This window comes from Myodes glareolus, chromosome 1 (assembly GCF_982192425.1).
Source record: "Myodes glareolus chromosome 1, mMyoGla1.1, whole genome shotgun sequence".
Lineage (NCBI taxonomy): Eukaryota > Metazoa > Chordata > Mammalia > Rodentia > Cricetidae > Myodes > Myodes glareolus.
Window position 1 is genome coordinate 11,053,502 of NC_142026.1, and position 12,872 is coordinate 11,066,373.

A 12,872-nucleotide genomic window follows, 5' to 3' on the forward strand; every position below is an offset into this window, starting at 1 on the left:
TCTTTTAGTATCTACTAGAGTATCTCTCTGTAGTCCAATCTACAAATAATTTTAAAATCATTATATAATTGTTTGGAAAGTTTTTAGCTACAACTGCAAGCTAAGAAAAACAAGTAACAGTCTTTAAAAAATGTAGGATTAGATGAGATGTTAGGTCAGCTGCTATTCAGAGTCAGTTTCCTTCCATGACTTTCTGCATGCTTGTATTATCCACTGCAGATACAGGATGGCTATGTTGTCTAATACATGATGACATTAGATGTCATCTAATACACGATGCCCTGATGTGAAGGCAGAATGAGACAGGGGTAGAAACAGAAAGATCCTACTGAATTCCAAGATATGAACGGCTAGAGAAAAGATGCTGTCTATATAAAATGGTCCTTTGTTTAGTTAGGAAGTGGAATAAAATCAGGCCATTTGCTGGAAATGCAACTAGAGAAAATGTTATTAGATAAAATATATGATGCAACAGGACAAATATCAAATGTTCTCTCTTATGTATAGAGCTTAGATATTACAGAAGAAGACAAGAGCATACATGAATGTAAAGTGGGCGTGTAGATAAAGAAAAGATATGAGGGAAAATGGATTAATAGGAAGTGCCTACAGACCAAGGAGAAGAAGAGTAAAGATAATAGAGTTACTTGATATACTTGTCCAAGAGATCCATAAAATTCATCATTGTGTATAATGAGTATGTGCTCTTAAAATTCACTAAAAATAAAATTTAAATCATAACCTCATTTTTGTTCCTTAAAATCTTCCATTGGTATTTTATGAAAGACAGAGAAAACATCAGCTTAAGAAAATATTGGTAACCAATAAATCTCAACCAGTCAGAGTGTAATAGTCTGGAAAGAAAATCATGCTCCTTAGCAGCCTTGCAAATCATCTTCCTTGTGCAGTTCTTCAATATATTTTTAATATTGCTATTTTTTTCCTTTTCATATGCCTGGTCTCAGCTACATATTTAAGAGCCTTCTTAAACCAGTGTGAAATAAATGAATAAAGGAATGCATAACAGCAAAGTAGCATTTGCTGAAGCAAAATTGGTGGCACATTCAAAGAACCTGATGGCTCTGCATGGATAAAATCCTCTAAAAAATTTACATTTTTCAGAGTTCCACATTCAAACTCAGCCCTATTCTCATCATTAATCTTTTCACTGCCTGTTGGTTCCACTTCTTAAAGAGGAAGAAAAAAAAACAAAGAGAAATTAGATCATCTTTTTTCTTCTAAAACCTAGTTCATTTTTTTTTCATGACCCAGCCATCCAACCTTCATCAGAGCAGAAGGGAGATGTAAGACTGATTATAAAAAGGATTTCTGTATTAATGCTTGACATTAAGTTTCTATGGGAAAATGTGCACAGGTCTTATACTAATAGCTTTCTCATGAGACATTGTGTGATACTCTTCAGCTCTAGGAATAATTCTTCATTAGGTGAAAAGAAAGAGTATTCTGACTGCTATTCAGGAAATAAAGGTTATTTTTCAGTCTACATTTGGAAAAATTTCACTGGAAAAGAAGATGTGTGGAGAGTGATAATAGCTCAAAAATTTTTGAAAACAAAACAAAACAAAACAACAACAACAAAACCCAACCTAGTTTTCAAAAGTCACATTTCAATTCAAACTAAATTTAGTTAAAATGGAAGAAACACACTCTCCATTTTCAACTTCCTTTCTGGATATTCTCAAATAGAATCAGATTGCATTATGATGAATAATAATCTCATCAAACCTCTTTCTTCAGCAGAACTAATCTACTATTATTAACACGTGTTTCTTAGAAATATTACTTTGGAGAGCTTGACTTTTTCTTGGAAAAGAGATACAGAAACGAGACAATAATAATTTCAATTTTCTACCAAGACATATTCATGGTCAGTCTGGTTGGTACATTTTGCCAGGAAAGTCCAGAGAGCCAGTTTCCTCCAGCACTTCTGCTAGGAGAGTAATACATTTTTATTTACCTTAGAATACTGAAGAACTTGGGCTTTTTTGGGGGGTGGGGTGGGGGAGGGTTAAATATCTGATTTCCCTTTATGATATGTATCTTTCTCCACTTTTAAATGTCAAAATCTCATCATCATAAAAAGTAGATTTTTATTGGCATGATAGGAATATACTAGTGAATATATGATGTCACATTTTAAATACTTGTCTACGAAAATATTTTCAGAAAATAGTGCTATAATTGTCTTTAAATATGATTTAAAATTTTGTTTGATTTTATAACAATAAACGTGTCAAATATTAGTTTAATATCACTTGTGAGGAAATACTTGATTAGTTTTATATTTCAAATAAGAAACTTCTATGGGATAGTGTATGACCCAGAAGAATGTACTAACAAAAGAGTAACCTGATGTTTGCACTATAACTGACTCTGAAGGTTTTAACCTGCTGTGAAATAGGACAAACAATTATCAGAAAAACAGAAGGATTTGGGGAGATCTGATAAAATACCAAAAAGTCACCTATACTTATAACTATTTTAGTAACTTATAAGAACAGAAATTTTTTTATTGAAGATTTATTTTTAAAAACCACCTGTTTTAAAACCACAGTTTCCTTTCCTTTAACATGAAAATGAAGTAAGTAATACCTAAACTTTAGGATTCAGAGCAAAAAGATCGCTATAGAAAAGTAAGAGATGAAAGGCAGTGAATGAATGCTATGGACAGTCAAACAAAGGGGCATGAGAGAGGCAGGTGGAGGAGCATGAAGAAAAGTGTCATACACGTGAGTGAGTTCAAGGCAGTCGCACACCCCACTGTGCTCACAGTCAGTTGTAAAATCATATTAGAGTAAAGTAAGAAAGACACAAACAGATCCTTGGTCCTTTAATCAATTGGTAGAGGAAAGAAAAGCTTTGAGCTTTCTTACTATATTGTCTGAAATTATTTCCAGAAATTTCTCAAAAGATAACTGACTCTTATTAATAAATGTTAGAGTTACATTAGATATAACGTCTGTAAAAATAAAGGTACCATGCATTACTGAAAAATCTCATTACAGTTATTTGCATCTCAGGTGTTTCTGACTAAATACATACAGGTCAAGTGAAAGATGGAATAAATATTTTTATAGTTAGAGTAAGTAAATAATAATTACCTTATGCTGTAATATGGGATTTATTTATTTATTTTTACTTACTATTTTCTTCAATTTATTTCTTAAAAATAATTTTTTCTCATTTTACACAACTATCCCAGTTCCCGTTCTCTTCTCTCCTTCTGCTCCTCCCATCTTCCCTCCACCCCACCCTCCATCCACTCCTCAGAGAAGATAAGGCTTTTCAGTGGGAGTCAATAAAGTCTTACACATCATTTTGAGACAGAATCAATGAACTTTCCACTATATTTAGGCTGAGCAGGAAATCCTTCCAAAAAGAAGGGGCTCCAAAAAGCCAGTTTAACCACTAGCGATAAATCCTGGTCCCATTACCAGGCCCCACAGACTGCCCCAGGCACACAACTGTCAGCCACATTCAGAAGACCTAGTTTGACCATATGCAGGTTTCTCTGCTGTCAGTCAGGAGTCGCAAGCTCCAGCTAGCTCAGGTCAGTTGTTTCTGTGTGTATCCTCCTCATGGTTTTGACACTCATATTATTGTTCCTCCCTCTTTTTGACTGGTGCTTAGCTGTGACTCTCTTCATCTGCTTCCATCAGATACTGGATGAAGGTTCTATGATGACAATTAAGGTAGTCATCAATCTGATTACAGGGAAAGGACTATTCAGAGACCCTCTCCGTTATTGCTTAGGGTCTTAGCTGGGGTCATCATTGTGGATTCCTGGGAATTTTTGAGGTGACAGGCTTCACACTACCCGCATAATGGCTCCCTCAACCAAGATATCTCTTTCCTTGCTCTCCTTCTCTGTCCTTCCCCCATGTCAACCATCCCATTCCTTCGGTACTATGGGATTTAACTCAAACAAACACATATGTAACACTGCTTCAAATTTAAATATGACTAGACTAAGCTTTGAGAAGTTAGGGGACATGGTACATAGCTGTCTTTGCGACATGTGTCATTGAGCATTCTTTGCCCAACATACTTTGCTTACACAAACATAAGCCAAATAATTTCATGCCAACATTAATAAGATATCTTTTGCTGTATCTTCTACATTTAATCTGCTTTGTGACTAAGTAAAATTAATGATGAAAGTTATCTCTTTTCATAAACAACTTAAATCATTTTATCTGGATCTGTGTTTATGTCAGAAAGTACTCCTGTTTGTCAGATACAGCTTTGGTTACACATCCCAGCTCTGGGTATTTGACTATTGTATAAGGAGATACATATTAGATATTTACCAAGTTGAAATCTATAGACAGTAGAACTTATTGAGTATAAAGTAAATTAAACACATCAATAGATAATGTAAAGACATAATTTTATGTTTTGACTGATATATATATATATATATACACATATAGTTCATTAAAATGAAATAAATTTTATTTTATAAAATGCTCAGAATTTATAGCTTGCAGGATTACTGTAGGGAGCTTTTTTGATATTTAGAAATCTCTTTAACATATTTTTGTGGTCCATTTTCTCTATCAAGCTAGGTTGTTTCTATGTGAATAATAATGACTTTGAGTTTTGCAGTTGGTCCCAATTTCCTAAGCTTAGACAAATTATCTATCATACTTTGGAAAAGCCTAAAATTATGCTGTAATGCTCAATTGATAGAGTTTCTGAAGCTAATTTTTAGAAAAATGCAAAGTGCTGATATAACATTTTGGAGAGAGTTTGAACAACTTACATCTTCAATTCCTGAAACACTGGTCAGTGACTGTTTTGCTTTTGTCTTTTGTTTTTTATTTAAATATCCTTTCATGCGTCTGATGAAGACTTTTTTATTATTCAAATAATTTCTTTTGTTATCCAGTTTCCCTAAACTAGTTATTATAGTGGATTGCCAGATAGTTTATTTTAATAAAATCATTAGTATTAATTAAATATACTAATTCAAAAGAAAATGTGGTAAAAAATTGGATTTTGTCACTAACCTATATGAAATAGCCTAATTGTGGTGTGTCATCCTGACTAAAAGTTTAGATGACTGTGACCTCTTGGTAGTTTTAGGAAACTGAAAATATTTCTCTGATCTAATGTACTATTTCTAATTACTACACAAAAGTGACTGGATCTCTCTTTTTCTCAAAACAGCTACTATAATTGTAAATGCACTTATCCACATAACATTGGTCTCTTTACTTTTATTGGTAGTAAATATTTCTCAAAGAACTATTAACCAGAATGAAATAATAACAATCTAATAAACAGGAAGGAAATAGTTCACATCAATCCCTGGCTGTGTATCTAAATGTCACACTTTGTAGGAGATGTCATGTAGGTCAACTGTGGAATGAAGTGACAATGAAAAACAGGTGAAATGTAACACTTTAACAATGTTCACTGTAACACTTCTCTAGTTACAGTGAAGATATCTAAATAATATATATATGTTATACAATATATACATGATATATATATATGTATATATGTACACACACATATTAGACTTATATTACCAATCCAATGTAAAGCATACAACCAAGAAGTCAAAATCCAAAGTCGCACAAAGGCCATGTTCAATGAAGCTGCAAAAGCATTTATGGATCTTTCTCAGAAACAAAGCAATGTGTCTTTCTCACTGTCATCACCGTAAGCCACACGAGTCTGTTGGCAGATAATGATACAGAAGTAATATAGATCACATCATCCTCCTGTAATACTTAATTCATCATCTCTGGACTGGACTTGGTCTACGGATTCCTGTATCTCTCCCAATCCCAGACCTTTCAGCTGGGAGCACAATGAATTGCTGCTACCCCACTGGGTCAGCCCTCAAGGTTCATTATTAATAAGCTGAGACTCGAAAGGCTAATGAGAAACGGGTGCTTGAGGAGACAATGGCTCATTCATCATCAATCAAGCTTTGAAGTTTTTATACAGATGATTTAAGGAGAGTTGAAGTGTGCAAAATTGAAATGTCACATTTGTATTGGGAGGGGGTAGAGGGTGACAATGTAAATGACTGATGCACCCTCTATCTCTCAGCTCGGTGATCAGAGTCAAAAGCTCACAGATGCGAATACCAATTGTGAGACAGTAACAGTGGACAGTTTTTCAAGCAGAGCAAGGCAATTTAACGAGGAAATTATTAGACTCATTGGCTGAAAATCAAGTTATAATAGAAAATAAATGCAAAAACACCTTGATTTCAATTGGACAGAACTAAGCAATGTTGCCACAGTGTCCTAACGTAGTAATAGGGCTTCGGTACATATGACAAGTCTGTGTTCACCTTGTTTCAGCTCAAGTATAAGCTCTTTGGAATGGTTTGATGTAAATAACTAGTTATGTATCCATTAGCTGCCCTGTATAGCACTGTTTTAATGATTGTTTGACACAGAGCTCATAGTTTCACATGCCTATTATTTTTGGATACTTTTCTTATCTTCCCTATATTGTCCTGATTTCCTCAAGAATAAAAACCATGAAGCACATCATTTTTTGTTCATAATTCCTAAGAAAATGCCAAGAATGTGAAAGAAATTATGAGTTAGCAGTACATCTCAGTGAGAAAAGGTGCTTTCAGTAACCTGGTAGACTGTCTTCATTCCTAGATCCTTAAAAACCACATTGTGGAAGGAAAAAACTGATTCCTATAAATTAATCTCTGACCTCATACACTCACCCACTAAACAAGTTAAGATCTATCCATGGTTACATCATTTCTTTATATGTAATGAATCATAATGTCTTGATGGGGGTTCCTCATGGCTCTTCATTCTATATGCACTGATTCTTATCAATTCAGCTATCATCTCATAACACCTGTCATATGAATCTTTTGTGCATGTTAAAATAGTAATACATTTTAGACTATGAGATTTGTTTTTTAGGTAGATAGGTAGATAGATGATAAACAATAGATCCTCTTCCAGTATCAAGGTTTGAAGTATACAGGAAGGAATTAATACTGAATCTAGATAATGAGATGAAACAAATTTCAATGAATAGTTCTGATTTGCTAGTTGTATGAATTTCTCACTATTTCAAGGTACTGTTCTAACCTCCATAAGGGGGCTACTAAAATCATGGTACCAATCAAATATTGATTCTGTCTTAATCTTGACAATTATTTAAACAATAGTTTACTTACTGGCATAAGTGAGGCTTAGGTTTTCATATATTTAAATCCATATTCTTATATTCTGTAATAGGTTACATATTACAGGAGAAAGTTTTGCTTTTATTTTACACATCTTTCTGGTTAGGTGGCTCAAGGACATTAGAAATTATAAAATCAGTGGGGTCCTAGATTCCACTCCATCTTAAATCCAACCACTTCAATGTAAAAAAGAGGGTTCAGTTGGTAAAAGGAATGCTCAAAATCAAAGAAATCTTTAAAAGAAATGGATGGGTGTATGCTGTCCATCAGTCACAGTAGGAAAACTTCTATGAACAATTATAATTCTGCTACTCTGAATTAAGTCACAAGTCACATAGAGCAGTAGGGAATCAAATTTCTTCCCTGACTGTCATACAACCAAGTACATATTTTATTTAAAAGTTCCAAGTAGTGATAGTAAAAGGGAGAGGCACTGTCATACTACTAATAATCTACATAACATTTTAACATCTTTTCTGTCTTGTTCAACAAGTCTGCAAAGTTCATCTGCCATGTTTACATTTGTGGCTGCATGATATCATGGTGTCTCCAAGTCTGCATTGATGGATAACATATACTTTTCTCATTTGGGTTGCTGGAAACGACACTGATATATCCTAGAATACTTGTTTGATGCAAAGCTATGAGTGAACCTACGCCATGAGTTATGTGGGAAATCCTTCTGTATATGTGTTGCTTTTATTGGTTAATGAATAAAGAACCTGCTTGGGCCTATGACAGGGCAGAATAGAGTTACATAGGAAAACTGAACTGAATTCTGGGAGAAAGAAGGCAGAGTCAAAGAGAAGTCATGTAGCCATTGTAGGAGACAGATGCTAGATGGAACCTTACAGGTAGGCCATAACTATGTGGCGATACACATATTAATAGAAATTGGTTAATTCAAGATATAAGGGCTTGCTAGAAATATACATAAACTAATAGGCCAAGCAGTGTCTTAATGAATACAGTTTCTGTGTGCATATTTCAGGTCTGGGTAGCTGAGAAATGAACAAGCAGCCTCTGCCTACAGACATGTCATATTTGAAAATAAAGTTGATGGGATGTAGTGATTAAATTTCCAAACCTATTTCATCAAATTTTATTCTTTTAATTATATCGAAATCTACTTGATTCATAGTCTTCAATATCTCTGTTCTTTTAGTTAGGTTTTCTTGTGTTTTTCTATTTTCTGATTGGCTATCTGATTGGTATGCATACTATTATTTTAATTCTAACTGTTCATAAGGACTAACTCTCATGAGTCTCATAAATACTAAATTTGAAATATAATTTTAAGGAATACGAGAATCCATTTCTGGTTCTCAAAAAGCATCTTAGCGTGGTCAAACTGTTATAAAGAACTGAAAACCTTGTCATCTATATGACATTACTAGCAAACAAATAATTTATCATATGCTAGTTCAACAATTCTTTTGAAATCTGATATAACTTTCTTAAAACTATTCCATAAAAGATCTTAAAAGTATTTCAAACTATACTGGCAATTATAAAAAGAGCAAAATATGGGTGTTTGATGATGTATACGCAAATCTACAATAGGTAAACATACTGCTGTGATAACAGCCATGGGCGTATTTCAAGGTACATAAACAGAGAACACAGAAGATTCAGTGGCTTCTTGATATTGAAATAGAATATTCCCTTACATAAACCTAAAATGTTTTTATGCTATGTCCAGCAGACATTCCTCATTACAAACGACAATCCTCTTAAATAACTCCTCCGAGTTTCTAGAAAATGTAATTGCTTTAGTAGAAAAAAAATCAGCAGAGTTCAATGTTTTCATTTCCAATAAAGGGAGGAAGTCATATCAGCCCCAGAAGTGATTTGTCCCTTTTATTTACAAGCTCTAATACAATAAGCCTGGGATGTACTGCAAGGTCACCTCAAATATCTCACCTGCTCTATTAGTTTGTATCATTTTAATAACTCTTCTTACAATGTGTGATTGCTTCCCTTCTTTGGAGTTTTTACAGAGGGTGATTTTCCTAGATGTAAGTAATAACATCAGTGTGTATGTTGGTTGGTGGCAAGATAAAACTTGTAAATACAAGATAAAGCAATAAAATGAAGAATTACTAAGTCTTGCAAAATGATTATTGAATTCTCAACTGTAACAAGATTTTTAAGCTGATATGAGATAATATTAAGGATAATTTTAAAGATAATGTAAATTATGATTCAGAAACAAAAGCTGCAATACAAACCTTGAAAACAAAAACCCATAATAATAAAGAATGGAAGAATTCATGACACAATAATACACAGAAACTGCTTCTGAAACGCTGTTAAAAGCCACAATGAACAAATATATTTAAATGTATTTTGTAACTTTTAAACATTATTATAAAAACACAAATAAATAAAAATATTATATACCAAAATTAACTAGATTCAAAGTCTATACAACTCAATGAACTTCTATACTATTATAAGGAAACTGTAGAGCTACACATTGGATTTTAATAGAGTATATTTATGTACTTCTTTGGACAAAATCAAAAGGAATGGGTGTTTGAAAAATAGTAGTGAATCTATGTGCATTGTTAGTTGTCATAGTGTGAAATATCAGCTACATATAGAACAAACAAAAAGACAGAGAAGTATCTGTATATTTTATATAAAAATTTAAGATGATGTACAATCATGGACATGTATTTTAAATGTTTAAACAATCTTTAAACTACAGATTAGATTTTCTTGTTTGCTAACTTCATGTTTATTAACTCACATAGTGCATATTTCTTTTATTTTCTTCTACTAATTTAAGATAATGTGGAAATGTGCTCAAGTATTTTTGCCATATTGGTTTTGTCTTTTACAGGGACTCTATAGCTCATGCAGAGTGTCTTTGCTACTTGTTCACTGTTGATTACAGAGTAATTAGTTTCAACTTATTTTCTATCATCTATGCATTAGAAATTTTAATATTCACCATTGGATTGCAGTGTTAAAGATAATGTATGCAAAATACCTGGATGTTTAAAGGCTGCATGTACTTCAAAACTGGTTGTCAGCCCTTTTGGGAGACTCTTTTATCTAAAGACTGGTTATCCTGAGGACCAGATGATAGATTCTGTAATATGTTACTGCTTTTTCACAATGTAATCCTTGATACCTAGAGGATTAATTCTCTGAGTCATATCTTATCGTTTCTGGAGCCACATTCTGTGACCAGATTTTAAGCTCCCTCTCTTGTGTTGTTTTGGTCCTTGGTTCACAGGTCATAAGATCTGTGCTTACAGTCCTCCTGTAGCTGTCACCTCTGTGCTTCAATAAAACAAAGGTCAATTCCAAGAGCTGAGGACAGGTAACCAAATCTCTTTCATAGCTAGGATCAGGCAAGTTTCTAGTAGGATTCCTTAGGAAATACAGAACAATAAAAAGGGTATCTGAACAGCATAGTGCAATAGAATGCTGAGACTGCTTCACATATTGCTTAAATTACTGTTTTTGATTTTATAATAAAACAGACAACAAACACTAGATATGTAATAATCGTGATGAAATTATACTGTCAGCCAATCAAGGGAAAGAGAGATCATCACACCTGAATTAAGAACTTTTAACTCAGTAGTCCATTTGCTCAGAGAATGAACTCAAACACTTCAAGCTACATATACATGATATTTCAAAAACAAACTCACTAATACATTTTCAAGAACTATTTATTAGATTAGCATATTTGATGACCACCAGTCCTACAAATCTCATTTTCCACAACTGAAAATTATTTTCAAGCTGTTATATCTGATAACACAGCAGAATCTGTTCTTTCAGGCAACAATATGCCTGTGTCTTCCAGATTAAGCCAAAAAAATGCCCTTCACTTTACAAAGGTTTATCTTTAGCAGATTTAATAAATGCCATTGAATTTTATTTTAGGTAATATAGACGCTCTTTAAGATTAGACATAAAAAAAATACCAAATGTTAAAACACCTAACAATAAAAGATGGTTAAATCAGCTCAGAAGTCCTACACTAGGGAAGGACAGCTCCGAAGATGAGGCTCTCCTCCCGGCCTATATATTCTTACTGCAGTGTTGCCGCTCAGCAAATGATCTGCTATTGTTACTGAGGGGAAGTAGGAACAGCCCTCCAGTGTGCATGTTTTTCTATCCTGCCCAGTAACTTTCACTTACTTGTCTCATGAGCAAAGGGAACCGACACAATTATCTTAAGTTAGAAAATGAGAGTTTGTACACTTGTTAATTCATAAAAAACATTTTTGTGATGCATATTTTACCTATTTTTCATCATCAAAACTCAGCTCAAGTTTGTGAGATGGTAAACTCAAAATTAATCATTGTATAAGCTGCCTTTTATTTGTTTACTTATTTTTTTACACCAAGAGTCAAAGTATTCTGAGAAAAACAACTATAAAGTCCTACAGATTTGAATAGCAAGCCAGTTAGACTCTTTAACCTACTTTCTGATTTTCACATTTTCTTTTAGTAGCATATTAGAGGTTCTAAGAAGTCAGAACATTACTGGAGTCTTTAAATCAGCATTTTTTTTTCATGGTGGGTGGGGTTCTTGTCCCCAAAAGGCATATCAGGCAACAGAGAATGATGAAACAAGACATCTAATGGCTCACACACAAGACTCTGGTGAGGATTCCCGGGTCTGGCTAACTGGCCTCGTGGATCTCAGGTTAATAGCTCTTCATTAATGCGACCTCTATCAGAATATGCACAATATTGTATTTCCCTTAATTAAGAAAATCATGCCGGGAATTTTTACTAGTCTCACATTACAGTTGAGGAAAATAACGTTTAGAGTGCTAACTAACTGACCAGAGCATTCTAGAAACCTGAGCATCCAGCTCAGACTAAGTGCTGAACTGGGATTCTAATTTCAAGCTTTTATTCCACACTCCCTGCACTACAGCAAGGGCTGTCTGAGAAACAGAAAGAAAGCATAGGATGAGGAGAGTCAAGGTGTACTCTGTCTTCTGCAGTCTAGTTCCAAGCATAATTAAGAACTCAGCAATTTCCCTGAAGCACTTTCCAAAAATATTTTATTGAGTTGAAAGGTAAAATTATGCTTTTAAGGGATTATTTCTACATGAAAAACACTTGGCTCTGCTAGACTGCCTGGACCACATCCCACCCTCATCACTGAAGGTGGATTCCTTTTGCCTCTGTAAAAGTAGGCACAGAGGAAAAGGCAGTAAAATAAAACTTGAAGAATTCAGCCTACTTAAGGAAAAGTCTTCTATTCACTAGAGACGGAGGTTTTTAAAGGCAGTTTTATTATTTTCAAGTACTGTGGGAACTCTACACTGAGTCCTTGAGGTTCTGCTTCAATGACTAAGTTAAAATGGATTTTAATTACTCTACCCAAAAATGTCATAAGTCTGAAAGACTCTGTCTCTATGTCCCTTGCAATTTCATTTCTAACACAAGGAAAATTTTGTGGCTTAAATGTATCAAAGTGTTAGTTTTATTAACAAAATACATTTTAAGTATGGTGCTTTTTTTAACCATATTTATAGTTGTGATTATCTAATAAAAATGAAAATGAAATAAGCTATGAATTAATAAGTCCAAATGACTGAAATTTATTTTCTAATTTAGTTTCATAGTCTAATCAGTTAGAAGTCAAAGAAAATAAAACTGAAGTGTGGAAAGAAAGAGAAAT

The 12,872-nt window shown here is 33.6% G+C and overlaps 1 protein-coding gene across 4 annotated transcripts in view; it reads right to left on the reverse strand.

The window, feature by feature from the left end:
- Positions 1-12,872, reverse strand: part of Erbb4 (erb-b2 receptor tyrosine kinase 4) — a 1,041,831-nt gene that overhangs the window by 364,607 nt on the left and 664,352 nt on the right. The gene's annotated exons all lie outside the window — the stretch shown is intronic.